Source organism: Schistocerca nitens, chromosome 4 (assembly GCF_023898315.1).
Source record: "Schistocerca nitens isolate TAMUIC-IGC-003100 chromosome 4, iqSchNite1.1, whole genome shotgun sequence".
Lineage (NCBI taxonomy): Eukaryota > Metazoa > Arthropoda > Insecta > Orthoptera > Acrididae > Schistocerca > Schistocerca nitens.
The window spans coordinates 577,336,123-577,361,362 of NC_064617.1; the positions used below are offsets into that span (position 1 = coordinate 577,336,123).

At 41.4% G+C, this 25,240-nt stretch overlaps 1 protein-coding gene across 1 annotated transcript in view; it reads right to left on the bottom strand.

Annotated features, from left to right (window-relative positions):
- Positions 1-4,654, bottom strand: part of LOC126251483 (uncharacterized) — a 42,049-nt gene extending 37,395 nt beyond the window's left edge. Inside the window, exon 1 of the mRNA XM_049951931.1 lies at positions 4,467-4,654. The gene's annotated coding sequence lies outside the window, so the exon portion shown is untranslated. The remainder of the gene's footprint in view (positions 1-4,466) is intronic.
- Positions 4,655-25,240: the final 20,586 nt, after the last annotated feature.

Below are 25,240 nucleotides of genomic sequence, written 5' to 3' on the forward strand. Positions count from 1 at the left end.
TCTTTTCAGGGTTGCACTAGGCCTGACTTCATTTCTATTGACGACAATGCGTAACGGCATCGTTCGTACAGGTGGGGGACCTCTTGGAACGAGAGGATACTCGACGAATTGACCGGTCTGCACTTTCCTCCGACTTAAATCACATCGAGCATGTGTCGGATGCCTTAGGGAGACTTTTGCAGCACGTTCACACGCACTACCAAAGAGCGTTCAGCAGTTGTCAACCGCACTGGTGGAGTAATGGAACGCCCTAACAAAAACCTTTTACCAACCTTCTGGCCAGCATGAGAATATGTTGCAGAGCATTCATTGCTGTCCACGGTGATCACACACTCTATTAAGAACCTTTTCCTATCTTTTGTAATGTCCACTGACCACCATAAATACTGACTTCAGTCTAATTATTGTTTCAGAATAAAAGTCTCATTTCTGTTCGTCTCACTGCGCATTTCTTTCGGGTACTTTCTAGACAATACTGTAGCAGTTCTTTCTACGTGTCGTCCAAGTTTTATCGAGCTATGTTACTTGGTATTAACACATATTGTGAAAGTTGCTTTCGTCCTGAAGCTATGACACTGATGTGTAAAACTGGAATTGTGCTCGATCTACTAAAGGTGTATGAAACTGATTACAGTTTCTGTTACAGTACTATTAATAATATTTGAACAATATTTTAGGATTTAAATCAGAATTAAATAAAACAGAGAAGAAAATAATTAAATTTTGTTCTCTCTGTAAAATTAAAATCATTAAAATAGAATTTGAGTCATGGTACAAATTCTTTGAAAAAGTTCTTAGCAAAATTGTAGTAACATCTATTAATCAAAATATAATAATGTCTGCTAGTCAAAATTGAGCTAAGTTTCATCCTATTGTATGGCTAACTTATCGTCTAATACACACTCTAAGATAAAAACAAATGGCGCGCCAAGAAGGAATTATCCGAATGCAACGAAAAAATGACGTACCTTGAAGGGATTATCCGATTGATATGTTGTATGTGTACAAAAAAACAAATGATTAAAATTTCAGAAGAATTACATAATTTATTCAAGAGTAAGAGCATCACAAATTGACCGGTCATAAGGCGCTGGTCTGCCTCTGACGCTTATGCAAGCAGCTGTTCGGCTTGGCATTGATTGATAGAGTTGTTTGATGCCCTCCGGGATACTTCAGGGATATCGTACCAAATTCTGTTCAATTGTAGCGTTAGATCGTCATAGTCCCGATATGGTTGAAGGGCCCTTCCTAAAATGATCCAGAAGTTCTCAATTGCAGAAAGAGCCGGCGACTTTGTTGACTAAGTCAGCATTTGGAAAGTACGAAGACAGGCAGTGCATACTCTCACCATGTGCAGGCAGGCATTATCTTGCTGAAAAGAAAGCTTAGGATGGTCTGACGTGACAGGTAATAAAAAATGGTGTACAATATTCTTGATGTACCGCTGTGCTGCAAGGGTGCCCCAGATAACAACCAAAGGGGTCCTGCTATAAAATGAAGTGGCATCCCTCACTCTCAGGTGTTGGGCGACAGACATGTTGATACCTAACTGCTGTCTGGAGTGTTTTCAATCATGTCTTCGGCCTGGAACTCATTGACTGGAGTAGAATTGTCTTCAGTGATGAGTCCCACTTCGAACTGAGCCTCGATGACTAGCGCCCCATTTTGTTGGCCTTCATGGTAAGCCACCCTGGGTTTATATTTCAGCAAGACATTGCCTTTTCGCACACGGCGAGAGTTTATACTACTTCTCTTCGTGCTTGCCAATCCCTACCATGGCAAGCAACGTCGCTGGATTTCTCGCCAGTTGACACCATTTGAAGCATTATGGAAAGGGCCCTCCGACCAGCTCGAGATTTTGACGATGTAAAGCACCAGTTGGACAGAATTTGGCACGATGCCACTCACTAGGACATTAAACAACTCTGTCAATCGTGCCAAGCCGAACAACTGCTTGCATAAGAGCCAGAGGTGGATCAACGTTTTACTGACTTGCTCAATTCGTGAAGCTCTTTCTCTTGAATAAATCATCCAATTTTTCTTAAATTCCTATCATTTTTTTGTCTGTACATGTACATCACAACTACCGATTTCTGTACCATTCGCATAACTCTTTCGTAGTGCATCGTTTTTTGTGTCTTGGACTGTATTTCAGTCCATGCTCAGCAGCAGAATAAAGAGATTTACTGATGGTTTTAAAATGATGCAGAGAATTAGAATATGAAATAATTTTAAAGAAATAAAGACTACCTGACAGTGCTATTGGCACGAAAAGTAGAAAATATTTTACGTTAATAACATATTGAACATAAAATTTAATTAAAAGTAAATATCCCAGCAAAAGAAAACGAATGTATAAATGCACAAAGTACTAACATTGATATTTGAATGCATTTTTTAAATTAGTTCATTTATGAAATATTTTAATAATTTCAAACACTGAGACACTTAATATCTGGTTCTGTATGTGCTTTTAGGTTAGGCATTAGATTACCAGAAAGAATAAAATAGCAAAGCACCAATGATATACAAGGGACTATAGACCATATGAATGTTCCCATCCTTTCAAAAAACACAGATACTGTAATGTGTCAGAAGGAACCAAGTAAGTTGTCATAGACTGAGTATAAGTAATTGTTTCATAGCTTAGTGGATAGTTTGATAATGAGCTTAGGCTTAAACTAGTCACCAAGCATTAAGAATCAACTTGTGTAATTTAACTTGCAATGTGTTAGCTTCAAGGATAGGATGTAAGCCAGATACGTGTCCAATCCGTGCAGTAGATTAACGACAGTTGCTCTGGTGCACTGTCCAGCCTGGCAATGACAGCAGTTTTTAGGCAGTTTTCCACGATCGTTTAGACAAATTATGGGGTGATCTCAAATCTCATTATGAGAAATACGACACACAAAAATTTGAAATACGGTAACACATGGGAGAAAGATTGTAAGATTCACAGACAGACGGCGCACACGACTTTCCTGCGTTAGGTTAACTGATGACGTGGCGACAGCGAGGGCATCAGACCACAAAAGTTGAAAATAAATGAAAAATTGTAAAATCTTGAAAGCAGACGACCCCATACGACCGTACACACGCTAGAAAAGAGGGAGACAGTAAATTTTATACACTATTAAGTTTGAGAAATTTTGTGAATGATAGAGCTACATTTATTGAATGATGACCAAAAGCACATGGTAAATCTAACTTTTTCATAATGTTGGGACAGTTTAAAAGAATCCAACGGATTTTATCCATGGATTCGATATTGTGAATGAGATGCGGATCAACCATTCCACGGCAGATAGGAAGCAGAAATCAAAGCAGTAGGCGGAAGTCAGTGGCGCTGCATCAAAAAAACTAAAGTAAAAGCCAGTATTTTCTGAGACTCAAAAAGGAGTCTTTTTATTGAATATCTTGTATAGGACACAACAAACACAAGCGAATAGTAAGCAAGTCATCAGGACGAAGTAGATTAAAAGGTACTTAAAATCCAGGCTTCAAAAGAAGATTAAAGAATTAATTTTTGGTTCATTCAGTGTATACATAAATTCTGACACTTGAACTTCCATATATTTACACATGTAAAGAAACTGTTGAGGTGACAGTAGAGATGATGCAACTGTAGACAGTGCATAGCTAACCTTCGAAAATCACATTTGAGGAATAGAATCTAGTCACTGGAAAAATGATGGACAAAGTTCACTCGTCCAAAACAGGGCAAAGTCGAAAAAAGAATTCACTTTTTTTATCTAAAATACACAATCTTACACTCGCAGGAAAGAACATTTCACCTCGACATCCTAAAATTCACCTCTATCAGTGGAGTTGTAAACTAGGTGAAATAAAGAAAGGAGGTCATACGGCACTGTATGACCTAAGACTTCATATCTCGCGAAAATTTCAGTATTGGTATAATACTTTCGTCGACTGTAATATAAGATTGCGTAAGAGATATGTGCCCACTTCTGAATATTTTTAAACACTGAAACAAGGCTAATATGGTCACTACAAAAATGTACAGGAATTGCAGGTTTTGTAGTGGTTGATTTGTTCGATGAAGGTTTCCGATAAAATCACCATCAGATAATCAAAATATGAACAGCATCAACTAGTGAGTATCATGGTGTCATGTACCTTGAAGTTACATTACTGCATGTTAATCTTGTCTTCAGCTTCAAATCACATGAATCCTTTACTCAGATGATAGCTGACGATCACTGTATCCAAGTGCAGCATTAAACAAATCTGTCACCAAAAAACCTTTGACTCCTGTATATTCTTTGTAGAATACGTACTAGTATTGTTTCAACGTTTTCGTTATTTTCCTTTTGTTAACAGATAGAGATAGATCTTTGGAGAGAAAAAATAATATTTCGTGACGAAGACATAACACGCCTTTTAGCAACCACTGGTTGCTTTAGTACAGTACTTGCCAGGTATTTCTTAAAAAACTTGACGCGTACCTTGGACTTTACTCGAATTCCGACCGAGAGAGGAAGCTTTGGGTTTCACGTGAACGAAACGTGATGGCCTCACGTGCAGCGTCGTCGTCGGCGGCGGCAGTACGCAGGTGCCAGCGGACGCAGAGGTGGTGGCTCAGCTACCGGGGACGGAGTGACGGGAGCAGGCGTGGCGCGGGGCGGCAGCGGCAGCGGCACTCGGCCACCGCCAATTGGGCCGATTTGCCGCCGCCAGCTGCGTTGACGAGCTGCATCCGGCGGCTACCCAGCCGCCACTCACACGCCGTCTCCTCAGCAATGAACCCTCTCCCAGTGACCAGTCACCAGCTGCGCTTTACAAAACAAGAAAGGCGTAGAATGAAAGCTCGTTTTGTCGGAATGGTGCGCAAGTTCGTTGCGCTTTTGTTTTGATGTTGGTATTCCGGTTTGGAGGGCAGCGTGGAGGGTAAAAATCGTAGAGGGAGACCAAGAGATGAATACACTGAGCAGATTAAGAAGGATGTAGGCTGCAGTAGGTACTGGGAGATGAAGAGGTTTGCACAGGATAGACTAGCATGGAGAGCTGCATCAAACCAGTCTCAGGACTGAAGACCACAACAACAACAATTCCGGTTTCTATATGTTTATTTACCGATTGTCGTTTTTCTTTTGAAGTTCACTATTGCTATTTGAGTTTACATATTGCCACTTTGTCATCTGGACATAGTGAGTGGAGCCGTGGACGCTAGAAAATGGAGTGCCAAGTGGAGAAACCAGAACATATCCGACATATTCGTTTGTTTGAGTTCACTAGAGGAGGGGGGGGGGGGGCAGCAGCGGAGACAGCCAGAAACAGTTACGACGTGTGTGAGGTTAATGCCACTGGACAGAGCACGGCACGAAATTGGTTTTCTGGTTTTAAGGAGGGCCGTTTTGACATTAGTGACTCTCCACATTCAGGAAGACTTTCGGGATTTGACGAAGATCGTTTAGACGCATTAATCCACAATTATCCACGTCACTGTACTCGAAAACTGGCAAATGCGATGAACTGTGATCATCCAACCACCGTGCCACATTTGCATGCAATGAGGAAGGTTCAAAAATTGAGTGTGTGGGTACCTCATGCTCTAAGCCAAAATCACAAAAATCACCGGGTGACCCATATGTTTATCTGTGCTTGTTCGTCGTCAACTGGCTCTTCAACAACACCGACCATTCCTATCCTGTATCGTTACTGGTGACGAGAAATACTGTCTTTATGTCAACGTAAGGAGAAGCAAGGAATCGTTGAGCCCAAACAAAGCAGCCGCAAAAAGATTTGCGTGCATCCGCAAGACATAATGTTATTTATCTAGTGGGACAGCGGGTGTGTGATGTACTACTTATTGCTTCCCCGAGGTGTTATCACTGCTGACATTCACTGTCAGCAGCTGAGACGTCTTGCAGATGCGGTCCAAGAACAACGAATAGGAAGACTTCGCGAAGCGATGCTACTCCACGAAAATGCCCGCCCACATTCTCCTACACTAAGAAAAACGCTATACTGGATTTGGGTTGGGAAGTCATTCTGCACGCACTTTATTCGTATGATCTTGCGCCCTCAAGTTTTCACCTTCATCACTCTTTATGGAACAGTCTACACGGAACTTCCTTCCGGGATGAAAATGCGCTCCGAATGTGGCTCGACGAGTTATTCGTCTCAAAACCACAATCGCGAAATCTAAAAGGATTGGAACACTGCTGCATATAGTGAAGGATAATATGTTATTCGTGACTAAAATCTCTCTTATGTGTATCTGTTGTGTTTATTAAACTTATGGAAAAACGCTACGAAGTTATGCACCAAGCAAATATTATGACTATCCATTATATTATACGCGACTGCGGCCGGCCATTGTAGCCGAGCTATTCTAGGCGCTTCAGTCTGGAACCGCGCGACCGCTGCAGTCGCAGGTTCGAATCCTCCCTCGGGAAAGGGTGTGTGTGATGTCCTTAGGTTAGTTAGGTTTAAGTAGTTCTAAGTTCTAGGGGACTGATGGCCTCAGAAGTTATGTCCCATAGTGCTCACAGCCATTGAACCGTACGTGACTGCGTTTTTATCGCAAACAGCACGAACACCGCTGGCAACGCTGCTATCTCTGCACGTGAGGCTATAAAATACTCTAAGAACAAGGCAACACAGCACTCTAAACTATAGTAAAGTGGAAATCAGCTGCAGCTACATGAAGCACCTGAAAACCAAATAATTACAACGGAGTGGGAAGACAAAGTTTTCATTGAAGTCAAAGACTAAATGGTGATCTTGAAAAGGCTGTAGCTTTTACTCTGAGATACGTTGTTGTGGTCTTCAGTCTGAAGAGATACGTTGTTGTGGTCTTCAGTCTGAAGACTGGTTTGATGCAACTCTTCACACAACTCTACCCAAATAGCGAAGCGCATATACTAATTTACGTGTCTCATATTCTAATATAATTCCCTCAACATCACCTGATATAATTCTATGCCATTATTCTTGTTTTTCGTTCGTTGATGTTCAGTTTCCATTCCGCTCAGCTGTTTTTCCAAGTGCCGTGCTGTCTCTCACAGAACAACAATGCATCACCAAAACTCAGAGCCGGCCGCGGTGGTCTCGCGGTTCTAGGCGCGCAGTCCGGAACCGTGCGACTGCTACGGCCGCAGGTTCGAATCCTGCCTCGGGCATGGATGTGTGTGATGTCCTTAGGTTAGTTAGGTTTAAGTAGTTCTAAGTTCTAGGGGACTTATGACCACAGCAGTTGAGTCCCATAGTGCTCAGAGCCATTTGAACCATTTTTGAACCAAAACTCAGAGTTTTTATTTCGTCTCCCTGGACTCCAACTCCATAATTTTCTTTGGTTTCCTTTACTGTTTGCTCAATGTACAGATTGAATAACATCGCGGATAGGGTACAACCCTGTCTCAGTCACTGCTTCCCTTTCATGCCCCTGGACTTCTACAGCTCCTGTCTGGTTTCTGTACAAGTTGTAAATCTACAAATGCTATAAATACAGGTTTGCCTTTCCTTAACCTCTCTTCTAAGATACGTCGTAGGGTCAACATTACCTCGATTGTTCCTACATTTCTCTGAAACTGATCTTCCCCAAGGTCGGCTTCTACCAGTTTTTCCGTTCTTCTCTACACAACTGGGTTTATAATGTTGTAACCTTACCTTATTAAACTGATAGTCTGGTAACATTCACACATGTCAGCATCTGTTTTCTTTGGAATTGGACTTATTATATTCTTCTTGAAGTCCGACGATATACAGGGTGTTACAAAAAGGTGCGGCCAAACTTTCAGGAAACATTCCTCACACACAAAGAAAGAAAATATGTTATGTGGACATGTGTCCGGAAACGCTTACTGTCCCTGTTAGAGCTCATTTTATTACTTCTCTTCAAATCACATTAATCATGGAATGGAAACACAGCGACAGAACGTACCAGCGTGACTTCAACACTTTATTACAGGAAATGTTCAAAATGTCCTCCGTTAGCGAGGATACATGCATCTACCCTCCGTCGCATGGAATCCCTGATGCGCTGATGCAGCCCTGGAGAATGGTGTATTGTATCACAGCCGTCCACAATACGAACACGAAGAGTCTCTACATTTGGTACCGGGGTTGCGTAGACAAGAGCTTTCAAATGCCCCCATAAATGGAAGTCAAGAGGGTTGAGATCAGGAGAGCGTGGAGGCCATGGAATTGGTCTGCCTCTACCAATCCATCGGTCACCGAATCTAATGTTGAGGAGCGTACGAACACTTCGACTGAAATGTGCAGGAGCTCCATCGTGCATGAACCACATGTTGTGTCGTACTTGTAAAGGCACATGTTCTAGCAGCACAGGTAGAGTATCCCGTATGAAATCATGATAACGTGCTCCATTGAGCGTAGGTGGAAGAACATGGGGCCCAATCAAGACATCACCAACAATGCCTGGCCAAACGTTCACAGAAAATCTGTGTTGATGACGTGATTGCACAATTGCGTGCGGATTCTCGTCAGCCCACACATGTTGATTGTGAAAATTTACAATTTGATCACGGTGGAATGAAGCCTCATCCGTAAAGAGAACATTTGCACTGAAATGAGGATTGACACATTGTTGGATGAACCATCCGTACCCGTGGAGGCCAATCAGCTGCTGATAGTGCCTGCACACGCCGTACATGGTACGGAAACAACTGGTTCTCCCGTAGCACTCTCCATACAGTGACATGGTCAATGTTACCTTGTACATCAACAACTTCTCTGACGCTGACATTAGGGTTATCGTCAACTGCACGAAGAATTGCGTCGTCCATTGCAGGTCTCCTCGTCGTTCTAGGTCTTCCCCAGTCGCGAGTCATAGGCTGGAATGTTCCGTGCTCTCTAAGACGCCGATCAATTGCTTCGAACGTCTTCCTGTCGGGACACCTTCGTTCTGGAAATCTGTCTCGATACAAACGTACCGCGCCACGGCTATTGCTCCGTGCTAATCCATACATCAAATGGGCATCTGCCAACTCCGCATTCGTAAACATTACACTGACTGCAAAACTACGTTCGTGATGAACACTAACCTGTTGATGCTACGTACTGATGTGCTTGATGCTAGTACTGTAGAGCAATGAGTCGCATGTCAACACAAGCACCGAAGTCAACATTACCTTCCTTCAATTGGGCCAACTGGCGGTGATTCGAGGAAGTACAGTACATTTTGACGAAACTAAAATGAGCTCTAACATGGATATTAAGCGTTTCCGGACACATGTCCACATAACATCTTTTCTTTATTTGTGTGTGAGGAATGTTTCCTGAAAGTTTGGCTGTACCTTTTTGTAACACCCTGTATTACCTGTCTCATATATCTTGAACATTAGATCTACGAGTTTTGTCATGGGTATCTCGTCCAAGGCCATCAGTAGTTCTGGTGGAATGTCGTCTACTTCCGGGACACGTTTCGACTTAGGTGTCTCAGTGCTCCGTCGAATTCTTCTCGCAGTATCATACTTCCCATCTAATCTTCATCCATGGCCTCTTCCACTTCTTTATCACTGCCCTCAAGTACATTCCCCTTGTATAGACCCTCTATATACTCGTTCCACCTTTCAGCTTTTACTTCTTTGGTTAGGACTGGTTTTCCATCTGAGCTCTTGATATTCATACATCTACTTTTCTTTTCTCCAGAGGCCTCCTTAATTTTCCATAAGGCGGTATCTATCTTTATCCTAGTAATATGTGCTTCTGTATCCTTACATTTGTCCCCTAGCCATTCCTGTTTAGCCATTTTACACTTCCTATCAGTCTTGTGTCTGACAATTAGTGTACTTGAATTGACCGCGTACATTGCAGCAAATGTCAACTGTCTGCGGGATGAGCCTTATACATCCTAATCAACGCAGTGCTTTAAATGCGAACATGTTGGGCGCACAACCATGGGATGCAAATAGGAGCGCCCTTTGGTTTATGCCGTTTGGCTGCTCACAACGTTAATACCTCATGCATGGCTCCGTCTATGTGTCTGAATTCCACACAACAACATCCAGTGAAGTAGAGGATGTTCAGTCTTCATAGAAGAGAAAAGGACATAGAAAATCAAAGTTACCCAACGCATTTCTCACTCTAACATCATTCGTCTCAGTAATGAAGTAGCCTGAATCGAAGACCAATACTTGCAGTCAGACAATGAAAGCAGAAGGAAACTCGAAAATCTGCGCCTTTAAATGTACTACGAATCCTTACGGCTCGGAAAGAAACAAAAGTGTTGGTCGACTGCATTGCAGAGAAGTACAACGCACGCCCGCAGCAGGTCAAAAAATGAAGCAAAAATACAACCTTACCAACGTCTTCAACAGCTAAGCAAAGCACCAATAAAAATGAGCTAAAATATCCAGTACAAAATCCTTAGGCCATGTTACCTTAATTCTGTCTGATAGGTCAGATGGTCACAATTACGTATTTAGATTACCTGAATGAGACAGGTGGAAGGTTCCACACACTAACTACCCCCGCCTCCTCACGCCCTTCTACCCGAAAGACCCCGTTGGCAGCGAACTCTCCACCTCTGTGGAATGATACGGGAAGAGAAGAAGGAAAATTTCACACTTAAGATGGCTGCCACATTACAGTGGAACATCACCGAGCGAGTCGGGCGCAGTGGTTAGCACACTGGACTCGCATTCGGGAGGACGAGAGTTCAATACCGCGTCCGGCCATCCTGATTTAGTTTTTCCGTCATTTCCCTAAATCGCTCCAGGCAAATGCCGGGACGGTTCCTTTGAAAGGGCAAGGCCGACTTCCTTCCCCGTCCTTCCCTAATCCGATGAGACCTATGACCTCACTGTTTGGTCTCTTCCATCAAACAACCCCAACCCCACAGTGGAACATCGTGGCTTCAAAACGCATGTGGAGGGACTGCGAATTCAAAAACAGAGAAGGCCAATGTGCCTCCAAGAGGCACAATTTAAGTCTCCTGGCACCGCAGTGCTACATGGCTGCAGCCTATGCCAAAAGGATTCCCTTAGTGGAGAGAGATCTAAGTGAGGAGTGGCTGTTTATTTTAAACAATGCATACGGCTTCTCTACTCTCCTTCCCAACATCAGTCACCAGCACCCGCTATACACAGTGGGGCGTGCTGAAAAGTGATGCCTCTCAATGTTTTATTCTGCCCTCCATGTCGGTTGAGGTATTACAGGGCATGCATATTCCTCGGTCGACTTTTCCGCTGCTCTGACGCAAGTTGCAGCCCTCTGCAGGGCTCTGAACTATAGCGTGTGACATAGTGGTTTGGAACGTAACTGCGTCGGTGTGTGAGAAACAGCGCCGTATAATCGTGTTTCTAACCGCAGAGAACGTGACTCTACTTTAAATCCATAGAAGAATGAAAGCTGTGTACGGTGATGACTGTATTGATATCAGTAATGTGCGACGTCGGGCCTTTCGAGTTCGTAATGAAGAAAACTGTGGTGCTAACCTCAGAGTGTGTAAAAGAGCTTACAGTACTTCACTTTCATAGTGATGAAGCAGTTCAAGCAGAGGTGAGGCTCCGTCAACAAAGACAAACATTCTACCGTGACGTTATCAACAAACTGGCGTCTCACTGGGAGGAATGTATTCTCCGCAAAGATGACTATGTTGAGAATTGAATATGTAGACATGAAGAATCAAGATTCAGAGTATTAATAAAGTTGTCGCATAAAAAATTCAGAGGCATTACTTTTCAGCATCCTCTACTGTGTATCGTACGATAACAATATCTTCCTCCTAACTGCCTCACATAAAGTTCCAGGCTAAAAAAACTCCCATTGAAGTCATTCTGGAGCTCCCCCAAGAATTCCTCGTATGTGGAGATTTGGAACTACCCGGTAGGTTTCTTAAAGTAACTGCCCAGGGGTACAGCTGTTTATAGAGCTTCCTAATGTTTCCAAATACGTGTCAGTTCAAAAGGGGTAAAGTATAAAGATGATTGATACAACAAAGTGGTCACGGATTGTCTGTGTTTTACGTTAACAGTACCTACGTTTCTGGTTTGTGGTCTCTGATGTATTATTTGGACTCTTCGTCCACACATTGGTGCCAACGTTCGGTCAATACTGGCCAACAGTTAAGCGGCAACTCCCACACATTCAGCTGAATTCTTATAGAGCCAACATAAGCATGTGTGACGAACAGATCACAGCCGGTGCATGTGCGGTTTTTAACGAGAATAATTACATTCTGTCATAGCAAAACAAAAACCGAAAATATGAAAAATAAGACGTGGGCAATGACTGTAACACATAAATACAAATAGTCCAGTCTCAGGTGATCCATTATGTGACATTCAGAATTCAAAAAATTAATTAAATAAACAATGTTTGGAAAATTAAGTTTAGAGTCAGTCTTCGTGTGGTTTAATACGTCCTTTACTACACATAGGATAAGTTCAATGTTGAACAATTTCGAAATCAATTGGAGTTATGTGTAGCCCACAAGTTTCAGAGAACAGCATGAACAGAAAAACGTTCTAAAGTTTTGTTTAAGTAGTATGTAGCTTATGGTTAAATTTGTACCTGAATTTGAAATGAACTGTATGTTATGCGGATTAAATATGAAAACTCTGACTGAGAGACTAGACAGATTACGATATAACCCAACCAGCGAGTCGAATATACACTGTAGTTTTTGAGTGACCATAAGTTTACGAAATTAATGCTTAAGAAACTACTTAGCTAAAGTAGCTTTCTCCTGAATTAAGTTTACCATCCATTCCACGAGGTTTCGGAATTGCAGCCAGATCATGTTGACTTATTGCCAGCCGGAATATTGTGGCAAGAAGTCAACATGATCCGGCTGCAATCCCGAAACCTCAGCGAATATTCAGTACGCCGGGAAAACTTCAAGAATCACAAGTTTATCATCTTTTCTTATACCGATTCAAATTTTGCAAATTACACCGATTCAAATTTTGCAAAATGACTACAATACCGATGCACAAAAGGATACCAAGATTTTATTTCGTAGAATAATTTGCAGTTTTTTACATTGCATACTAAAGGCTCCTATTATAATTTATAGCAAGTAACCATCTATTCATAGGAAGTTAACATGGCTTTCTTACTGTAAGCCATGGGAAAATATGTTTCATTCAGATCTCCAAACACGAACAAAAACATTTACTGGATTAACGTCTAATGCATCTTTTCAAAAACCGAATCACTTACTTTCTAATACTCATAGAAAAGAGACGTAATTCACCATCTCGTCCAACCAGCGACTAAGTTTTCAGTCATAACAAAAACTTACGTCATTATGCTCCTGACGTTTCGGAAATGTTAAAACAAGATGCAAGTATTAGTCAGGATTCTCCACCGTTACAGAATTATCGGAATATCATATGGATTAAGATCGATGACGAGAACAAGCTTTATTGCAAGGTACAAAAAAACAGCACAGTTACAGAGCCTACTAACAATGTCTACATTAATAATCAATCTTTTTTTATTTTTTTTTTATAGATATGTGCGTGTATTTATACCCTGAACAGGTACGATTCCCAAAGAGATTCAGCAATTGTGTGTCTGTTTAGTTGTAATCCATCCTCAGTGACTTGCGATTTTTGTAATTCCTCATAGTTAAGAGTCCACAAATATATTTCCTGTTGGTAAAATTCCAAAAACTCGAGAACTTTCATGCTATTCTACTGATTCTGAGACATTGTGTTATTGTGTTATACATCCCATCTGGAACTGCAAGCGGCAAACAAACTCGTGTTTCGAAATAACAACCAAAATAAACAATGTTGGTTTATCGTTATTGGCCCAACGCCATTTAATGTTTGGTCGAAATACCGACAAGCAACGGAGCAGCACCAGCATTGGGACCAACTTTGGTACCAATACCATATCACCGACCCATCCATTGGACAAACATTATTGGCTCCAATGTTGGCCCCATTGTGTGGATCCGGCCTTATGTTCGCTTTTTGCCAGTGAGGTGCTTGTTAGTGGTCCTTTGTTGTATTTTAATACGTTTTATTTCTTAATTTTACTGCCGAATTCCGGGAATCGAGAGTTTTGATGGAAGCACTTGTTAGTGGGAAGCGAGGAGTCAGGGATTCTGCTTCCGTTAGTCATGCAGGGAGAAATACTCGCTAGAGAAACACGCCAGTTAACGGTATGTACCCTGACGCAACCACAGCTGTGCACACGTAAACTGATGCTTATCGCTGTCTTTCGGAACTGACTAAGAGTAAAGGTTGATAGTTTTTAAACAGATTTTTTAGTTCTCACATCGTTTATAACAGTTTTCAAGCTGCTCCGCCATGCTATTTAGAGCCAATAAAATTTTCGTTCAGGATCCAAGTTCCTTGAAACACTGCGTCATCCGTTTGAATAGTCTTTGGTCACAGATGCTAGTAACAACAAATACGCAGACGGGAACACGCTGTACAATCTTAAAAGAAAGAGGGACGATTGTCACGTGGTCTAAAATTATGACTGTGGTTTTTTGTTGAAGAAACATAATCTGTATTAGTCGCTTGGAAGAGACGTTCACGCTTCTGTTGCATCAAAAAGACACTCTTCATGATCTCTTGTAAGATGATACCCATGACTGCGACGCTCTCAAGCGCACGAGGCGTATATATGTCCTGATTCTGTACAGCTGCCAGCGCTTAAGCTGCAACCCTTGCCGATGATGTCCACAACTGGCCATGTTCCCGAGAGCAGTTTAAAAAAATCCATCGAATATAACCCCTTTCCGTAAATTATTAACAAGCACATATTTCTTAGTGGATACCTCACAGGTGAAGTAAACTGCTAAGACACGAAAAGTATTCTCAGTGCTCGATATGGAGATCTGGAGATCGCAGTTGGATAGTCTAAGCTTACTATCTCGATAAAAAAAAAGTTAGGTTGTCTTTCCAGAAAACCTGTCTGACACTTTCATAGACTGCAGTTGACGTAATCATGCCCTTTACTCACTGGGTGCAAATTCTAACGCATATGGGCGTGTAAAAAATACAAATATACCACGCGCATTCCCTGACGACACATGCCGGCGCTCGGTAATTCAAACAGATCGGAAGTAATTATCGGAAGTTAGCATTTTGCAGTTAACGTTGTTTTTGGAGGATGATGTGCGGATGACACTTAACTGAGTAGATCAGAGGGGAACCTAATTCCAGTGGTTTCACTCTTTTTTTATAGCAAAAAAATATGGGCTATCGCATTTACGATGGGGAAGTTCGGCCACCGAGATGCAAATCTTTTCAATTGATACCACACTGGGCAGCTTGCGTGTCGATGATGATGAAATAATGATGTATGGAGAAAATCTCTGACCCGGCCGGAAATCGAACCCGGGTCCGCTGACCAGTCAGCTAAGGACGAGCAGCACTTCATGTTCATTCCCAACTGGCACGTCCTTGCGCAAATCCATGAGAGAATCGTAAGCGTACTGTGTTTTTTGTGAGCTGTCAGATCATTGGCTGAAGACTGTAGGACAATGAGGCTATCTATGAACTTCCACAATACTGAACACGAATAACAGTTGTTTTCAATTTGGCATACATTCAGATCACACATTTATCCAATATAGAACCTTCAGGTTTCAGTAAGGTTACTCGATGTGTTTTCGATAGATGCAGTCAATCAAATTTTATCAGCAAATCCTTGACTGACAGTCTCAAATTAGAAAAAATGACCATTAAGTCGATGACAGTCCAAGCTTTCGAGACGCCTAATGTCACATCTGATTCAAGCCGCGTCGGTACACTAAACTTTTTCGTGACACTCAGCAACTTCTCAAGATTCATATATATTTAGAAAGACACAAAAATTACAATTAGATGATCCCAGAAAAAAGTTGAATTTTCTAATCAGATTAATCACAAGAGCAGACCAGTATTAACTAACAGTTAACCCCGCTGCACCAGTACGTATTTCTCCACTTGTCCGCACAGCTTCGAAGGTTGGTTGGAACGTTACCGGAAGACTTTCATACATCTCCAAAAGCTATTCAACGGTGAACTTAATCACCCTGAAAAAACCTTCCGCAGTGTTTGGGACCTAGAAACTATTATAATAACCAAGGGTTCAGCTCTCCCTATGGGTAAAAGAGATTCTCTACTACTGGAAGAGTTTCACTCATCACAAACTATCGAAGGCGGGTGACGAATTGTTCACTTGCCCCGAAAGCAAATAGTCTTCATACTTAAAAACATTAGTAATATCCATCATCGCTTCGTATCACCGAAAATAATACTTTAACATATGATATTTTCAAGGCTGTGTACAAGGCCCAGATGTTAGACTACAGTAGATGGAGGATTGGAGTTGCACGTCCCATCGACAGCGCGGCTATTGGAGACGGTGCATTAGAGTGGGGGGGGGGGGGGGGGGGGATGCAGAAACAACCCCCTCGGGAACATCACTTACAAGGAAACCAAGCGTACTCGTCACCACCGATTTCTACCAACTTCCTGTTATGTGCAGGGATAGGCCAGAAATGAAAGTCACAGAAGTAGGAGCTCCAGATAGTCGAGCGATTAGAAAAAAGAATAAACAACGGTAATCCTAGGGCCGTGAGTTCGAGTCCCTTAGGGAGAGCTGTTTTTTTCAAAATTTTCCTCTTTTACGTTACTTACACTAGAAATAAACCGCAGTAATGCTCGATATGTGTATTTATTGATATTTTCACTAAAGGCGTGAAAAAGAAAGGCAAAGGAATATCTTGGCCTGCCAATAAAATTCCAAGAAATGATTGTACTTACAGCGTCCATGGGGGATCTGCAAATAACATTTCCAAGAAGGAATTGCAACTAAAGCGTTTGATTAGCCAGGTAAGTAGAGAATTCTCATTCGGGGACATAAATCAAAATACTCTTTTTTAACTTTACGTATAACTGCCAACAGTCTACACATGCTTACAAGAGGATTTGGATTGGATCAAGGATTCAAAAACCGGTGTAAGAGTGCGCGGTAAAATATAGAATGTCGTCATTACGCAATTAAAATCTAGGGAACTTACAACAGGCTTACAGAAAAAAAAGAAAAAAATCTGACTGATGTGACGAAGCCATACACGCAGGAGAACAAATTTCTTCTGTTAATTGACACAACTACACGACAATATATTTCAAGATGCAGCATTCCCATAGTACAGTATTAAAATGATAAAATGATTGCTCCCCCCCCACCCCCCCACCCCAGACGCAATCCACTAATGGAAAAACGCGGTATCTGTTTTTATGATCAGATAAAGAACATGATTAAAAAAGATTCAAAACTGTCCTTATCTCATCGAGAAACGAAAAGAAATCACTTCCCGAGAAGATTGCAACAAAATACCGTCAATTGAACATCACCAACTATCCTCGGCAGTGTTTTGAGGGGTTTGCTGCCATACTGTGTGATGAGAGATAACCATTTTGAGGATGTAAATCAAGTTTGTTTCTCGACAGAAACTTTAAAACAGCCATGTATTTGTAAAAATGTGGCGTTGATAACGTGAGCAAGATGTAAACGAAATTACCTCTTCGCTTGTCTTTACGACAAATGTCACCCCAGCAGCTGTAAATCTTCAACTTTAAAATAATAAAAGTAATTTTATATATGAAATTCTCGTGAACATCTGGCAGTCCCTTTATTTGCAATGCAGCATTTTCCTTTGCCTTTCCTTATCATGACTTTCATGAAAATATTAATGAATACAGTATACTGAACATTATTTCGGTTTACTTGCAGTGTCAGTAACGTAAAAAATTGGCCAAGTGCGAGTAGGACTCACCCACTGACGGTTCCGTACAAATTTAAAAACGCATAAATATATGGTTCACCCATCCTGGGAAACATGAATCTCAACGATTTTTGCCTGTTATCGATGAATCCCAAGATCGCATCAAAATTTCGATAGTAGTTCGTCAGACTACATCTGTCGTACAAAAGAAGCCAGCAGGGGACTTCAGTTTGTATGAGTAGAGACAGAAGACTGCATTTAAAAAATCTTATTTGCTTAGTAGTACATGATTACAAATTACGTTTTATGTTTGCATGCAGTAATGTTCGTATGTTAAGCATTTGATGGAAGATGAATGCAATGTATGTTCAAATGACAAAAAGATATTTTTATGTGATATAACTAAAATTTAATAAGTTCCAGGTTTTTTTATTTTACTTGTACTGTAAGGTTGCGGTTTTTTTTTTATTTTTTTTTTGTTATTCCTTGCTTATTCTTGAATTGAGAACAATTGTGTGAGGAAAAATGACCACGTTTAATGTCGCAATATTTCTAACCACATTACATCTTTTCACACAGTTTTCAACTCGCCAACATAAAAACAGCGTGATGGATAACGCGCCTTGCCATCATCAAAAGTGAAATAAGTTTGGACACAACAATGTTAAATATTAACTCTCTGAAAGAACATTAATCTTAAGCAAAACATTATGAATGTTTAATTGGATTTGGAAAGCCAGCTCCACAACGGCGTAGCGAAATCGAGCTGTGGGAGTTACGCCAGCGACCACTTAAAGGGGTGGAGGGAAAGACGACAGCAACCCTGGGCCAGGTGATTCAAGCTGGAGAGCCACCTGTAGCGAAGGCATCGGTACAAGGGCAGAGAAGAAGCTTTAGAAAACTGTGTTTAGAAGTTCCAACGGGAGATGAACAAAAGCAAGTGACTCATTTTCGTCCAGCGAGTGCAACACACGGAAAGGTTAATGTATTTTAGGTGCCTAGAACGGGCACAAAACGTCCGATTGGCGGAAACTGACTAGGAAGGAGGAAACTACTGAAGTTTCGACGCAGTTTGATAAAGGGACATTGCGACTGGTAGAGAGTGTTTCTACAAAATGAGAGAAACACTCCTATTGGTCGAAAAAATCCATGACGTGAAATAGGAACCCAAGTGGAGGGAGGCAGTTCTGCCATGAGAGGACAAGAGAGAGATTTAGTAGGGACTCTCCTCTGAACTGGCGTCAAGTGCAGAACGGAGCACTTAAAGCTCCGTACGATGCAGCGAAGAAATTGGTGTCGACACTGCGTTCACATTGGCTGCACTCCAGCTAAAATTAGCTGTAGCAACGTTTAGCTCCAACTGTGGAGAAATGAACCAGCCAAATTAGTTAATTGTTCTTGCGAGAACTGAGAGGGCACTATAATATGCATGCTGATCCAACTATGCGCATGTATGTCGCCACATAATAAGACTAGGGCTGAGTAAATGTTTTCTCGCATAATGAGAAACATAGGCAAAGTTTCTGCTGGAAAGTTCAGCAAAGGCCAGATTATTTTTGTAGGAATTTCAGTGTGAGAGAGCGGCCTTGCAGACAGCAGCACGCCGCAGCTTAAGGTAAATACCGCGTAAACTTTGTTGGTTCACCAGCTTGCGTCCACTGTAAACTCGAGCGGCCTTGGGTAATCTTCCACTCAAATTTATCACTTGACTAACCATCCACCGTAGACTTGATTGTCATCCTAAATAGTACCGAACTTTGAACTGGAATCGGACGATTTTCGTAGTACTGACCAACATCATAACGTATGTTTAGGAGCAATTTTGTAAAGAAACGTCCAATTAAACTTTCATAATATTGTGCTTAGGATTGATGTAAAGAAACTTCCAATTAAACATTCATAATGTTGTGCTTAAGATTAATGTTCTTTCAGAGAGTTAATATTTAACATTGTTGTGTATAAACTTATTTCACTTTTGATGATGGCAAGATGCGTTATCCATTGCGCTGTTTTTATGTTGGCGAGTTGAAAACTGTGTGAAAAGATGTAATGTGGTGAGAAATATTGCGACATTAAACTTGTCAATTCTCCTCATGCAGTTGTTCTCAATTCAAGAATAAGCAAGCAATAACAAAAAAAAAACACGACCTTACAAATGGCGACCCTGCCAGGATGGCAATTGGTCTTCCTGGTTGACAAGTAGTCAGATTAGTGATAAAAACAAATTTTTGAATTTTGAAAAAAAATTGTTTATTGTTGTTTTGCGATGCGGGCATCCAATGTATGTAGTTGTATAGTGGAAAAATACAGTAAATGTGTCATCCAAAGTGTAGAAAGGTTGTATTGATTCGTAGAATCAAAGTATCATTGAGTAGAAGTAGATTGTGCCTGACCTGGCTGGCAAGCGCGAAGTTATTCACGGCGTTGTTGAGTTAGGGTGAAATTCCACAAACAGTGAACAGTGTTGCTAATGTTGTGTACATAGTTTAAGAAACTTTCTATGATTTTTGGAAACGTGTAAGGTCCTATAACTTGATGTTGACGAGAGCGCAGGCTCGCGCAGTGCGAGGAAGACAGAGGTTAGCTAAACGATCGAAAATGGCGGAAGAACGGAGAGTATCGCAGATAGGAGAAAGTCAAGATCTTGACAGGATAGAAATTGATGTAGAACAAAAGTTATCGAGTGCAGATCACGAAACGGAATGTAGTGATAGTTCAGAGGGAATGGTAGCAGTTTCAAGATTGGTTTCACAGTCAGCGAATGCGCAAAAACAAACTAATGACGGATCTAGTGGGTCAGAAATAGAGTCAGAGGACGAGCGACTTCGGTATGTTGAACCAAATATAGTAATTTTGAACCAAACGGGACAGTTTCCAACAGAAAGAATGTGTGTAATTGCGTCCGCACTGTGCACGGAAGTCGGTGAAACGCCACGTGAAAGACACGAACGGGAATATTTTCATCGAATAGTGGCAGGTGACGAGGGCCAAGAATCGGATGGTATGTTTGCGTTATTGAAACAACTCACTATGGTCCTAAAACAAACGAGTGAAACAACAAATGCAAGGTTAGAAGATCTAAAGACCAAAACGGCAAAGCTAAAAACAGAGACAAATGCTGCCTTAGGTAGTCTCCAATTTGAAACTTACGCGGGGTTCAAAAAAGTCCGCGAAGATCAGCAAAAATTACGAACAGAAGGCAATGATCAGTTCACTGAAATCCGGAGAGAGGCGAGAGACTCACGCGAGCTGATACAAGTGTTCATGGCTGACCAGAAAAAGCTGCGTTCTGGCGTTGACCAGGTGCAGGATGCAGTGTGTAACGTTAATAAAATAGTGGATAAGTTAGCACATAAGACGTCTGGTAAGACGCATCAAATCGTGGAAGAGCGCAATGTCAGAAAACGTGTCACGCGAGCCGCGTTAAAAAGATTTGACACACGCATTGAAAACATAGTCTCGAAAAATCGAAACAATTTTAAGACCTTCGCACAGAATTAAAACAGTGTATCGAGAATCGTACAGAAAGTAGTAGCGAGACATCCGACATAGTAATACACAGTAATCCAGAAAGGAAAAAGTCAGTTGTGCAATCTTCCGTAGCAGTAGCGGGAACACAAAAACGTCATGAAATTCCAGTCGTTTATTCACAAGAGGTTACATTAGTAATCACCGAAGCGAAACAAAAACAAATAGTAAAGGAACAGTTAACTCAGGGGAGCGAAGTAGGTGATATGCAGTCACACCACACATGGGAGCGAGAAACAGTAGACGCCCGCATTCCAGCAGAGCGGCAGCCGACCCTCCGAAAGTACGTGGGTGACGCGAGAGCGGAGCAAAATGCGGTGACACATGTACCAATTCCACAATGTCCGAATCACAGCATAACCGGTTACAGACCGCAAGCTAATGTGAAGCTAATTGAAAGGCAAAACACGGAACCAGTAACGGGAAATGTAAACGAATCATTCAATCCGATACATGAGGAACGGTACAGTGTAGGCAACTGCACACAACTGCGTAGATACGATGCTAAATGGGAAATAAATATGTCAGCTCAAGACCCAAATGTGGTAGAACGAGTACAAGAAAATATGACACAAGTAAAAGAAATGGGTCATGTTGTGAAAACACAAACGCTGTATGGTGGAAGAGAAAAATTTGACAATGATATCTTTTTTACAGTCAGAAAATTCCAACATTTCAAAGAAAGCGGGAACGGCTTACATCCACGCACGTTGATAAATCAATTTCAGATCGGTTTACCAGAGCATTGGCCGCTTAGCCATAAACTTGATTTCATTTGTGGGCATATGGACGGAGCAATAGCGGAAACCATGCAAAGAGTAGTGGCGAACTGTCATTCATATGAACAATCTAAAACTGCATTCTTGGAGCGGTTCTGGCCAACAGAAAAACAAAACAGGATAAAGTATGAGTCGTTGCTGAAAGAGTTGTTGGAAAATTCCGGAGGAAAGAAACCCGTTAGATTTTTCGAAGATATGACAAAGAAAAATCTGTGTTTAGATAATCCATACAATGATGGGTAACTGATACGGATGTGCACAATGAAGTCAGCAATCATTGGTTAGTAGGGCTGGAGATAACATACAAGCATTTAAAGGAATGTTGTGAGAACTTGACTTCATCTTCAGCGAAGATGACGCAAGAAAACAACGTACAAGCAGAGAAAACAGTTGTAGGGGGAGTAACAAAAAAATGGTTCAAATGGCTCTGAGCACTATGGGACTCAACATCTTAGGTCATAAGTCCCCTAGAACTTAGAACTACTTAAACCTAACTAACCTAAGGACATCACACACATCCATGCCCGAGGCAGGATTCGAACCTGCGACCGTAGCAGTCCCGCGGTTCCGGACTGCAGCGCCAGAACCGCTAGACCACCGCGGCCGGCGGGGAGTAACAGTAACCGATCAGGTATTAATAATAATTCCAACGGTGAGAATAACATAGGAAACGGCAATGGCTTTGTAAGGAGTGGGGGAGGACAATAATAACTATGGTTTTGGTAACGCACAGAGAGCCAGCCTGTGTGGCCGTGCGGTTCTAGGCGCTTCAGTCTGGAACCGCGTGACCGCTACCGTCGCAGGTTCGAATCCTGCCTCGGGAATGGATGTGTGTGATGTCCTTAGGTTAGATAGGTTTAAGTAGTTCTAAGTTCTAGGGGACTGATGACCACAGATGGCTATGGCTCTGAGCACTATGGGACTTAACATCTATGGTCATCAGTCCCCTAGAACTTAGAACTACTTAAACCTAACTAACCTAAGGACAGCACACAACACCCAGCCATCACGAGGCAGAGAAAATCCCTGACCCCGCCGGGAATCGAACCCGGGAACCCGATGACCACAGATGTTAAGTCCCATAGTGCTCAGAGCCATTTGAACCATTTTTGAACGCACAGAGGGCAAATAACAATTATAGTTTCGGGGGACCGAGGAATTATAATGGGGGATTTGGTCCTAGAAACTACGGTGATAACTATGATCGGAGATACAATCCCCTTCCAAACGAAGGTGGAAGGTTTAGAGGTTTTCAGCAGCCAAATCCAGGTTATCCGAGTGGAGGTGGAATGGCCAGAAAGCAGAAAGGCTGGGAAAATCAAAATTCAGGGGGACAAAACATGCGAAAAGAACCGATAGAGGAAGTCGGGGAGAGGCCATCAAACCCAGGTAAAAGACAAAACTGACTATATGAGCGGTACGAAGACCAATCACAAGTAATTCGATCGAATAATGAAGTTAAATGTATAATCAAACAAGTAAATAGACTTAGTTTTGATAAGCAAGATTTTAAAGTAGGATTAAGGGGAGATCGAATACAACACCAGCATGCTGGGATTCAATTTGACTGGGAATCGACCGAAGATGATGAGAAACGGTGAATAAAGACAGTAGGACAAAAATTGATGATGATGACCCAACTGTAGAAGATGTTTAGACGAAACAGAGAAAGTAATAGTATGCCATGAGGATAAAGCACCATTGATAACACCAATAGTGATACCTAGTTAGAAGTGAATTCCCACCAGTTACTAAAGTAAAACATAGACATTTTGTAATTTAGCACCAGGCGATGGGAAGGTTACAGCGCTGAAAGTGAAATTCTTTTATATATACAAAGGTTAGACAAAAGATTAATTAAATAACATAAATTTCGTAAGGAGGTAAATTAGTAATGATGATGAAAAGACAGGAAAGTAACAACTAATGTAACTCTTCTGTAAATGAAATGTGTTCTGGGGAAAGAATTTAACGAAAGAAGAAAAATACTGATCAGCATGTGGATAGCTTAACGAAATAGTAGCAGATCCTCTCTTAAAGACGTAGTGTGAAGGAGCAAGTTGATTTTTGTAGAAGAAAAGAAGTGAAGAAATAGGTAGAAAATAGATGATTAAGAGGGAAGGAGATAGGCATTTTAATTTTTGTTCCGTCGAGGACGGTGAACAAATAATTGAAGAGATATTTTGGGGAATATGTGAAACATATAGGATTTGTGGAAGATAGCACAATCTGATATAGAAATAGAAAGATGAGAGAAAGAAGAATAAGAAGTTGTTAGGAGGAAACTATTAGGAAAGAGAATTGAAATATTAAGATAAGCAAGAATCATGTTATTTCGTGGCAGGAGGTAGAACAGTAGGAGCCTAAGGTCACCCAGAAAAGATTCTATATGGAAGAATACAATGAGGGAAGATAGGAATGTAAAAGTTTGCAATGGAAAAATTAGGAGGAAGGGATAAGTACGAAGTTAAAAACAATACAAAAGAATAATAGAGACGGTTTTTGAAGGACAAAAAAATAAAAATAAAAAGTGTATTCTCAGGTTCTGTTACAGCTAAGGACAAAAAGAAGAGATTGCAGAGAAAAAGACGCTGGAGTCGGAGTCAAGGTGCTAAGTTTTTAAAACAACATCATATACCTGTAGTTAGAAAAAAAAGAAAGGGTTACTTACATATTAATCGTCATCACCATCAATCTCACTCTTACTATCCATCCTGATGAGGTGAGGAAACCATGACCTTTATCTTATAGTAGAATTAAGTTAAATGAAAAAAAAGGGGGAAGCTAATTTTGATAGAATGAATGATACTTTTTGTAAAGTCATATAAAGACTTTGTTTCGTGTTTGTAAAGTTGATTGTGAAACTTGATAGTGGAAGCTAAGGATATAAGGAAAGTAAGATTGTCACATGTTGGAGATGAAGTCGGCAGCCAAGGTGCAGTATCACTGCGGCCAGATCGACAACGAGACTGAGGAGAGCGGTTAGGCGTAAGAGGAAGGAACACTGACTCTAACTGCCTGGTACGTCAGCTTACGAGATGACAAAAGAAGGGTCCTTGGTGGAAACGACGTTCCTAGAGGATAACTCCACTGTGGAAACGTTTGGAGAGATACAACGCAGCCTGAATGCAAGCAACATGTACTCTGAAGTGAGCTTTATTCCTGCGAAAACCACCCAAAAGCTTACTAATAATGGTTTTGGCGAAAGTTTTCGTCACTTGGAACTTCTATCGCAAGCTATTCAAAGCTGCATAAGAAGGGAAAA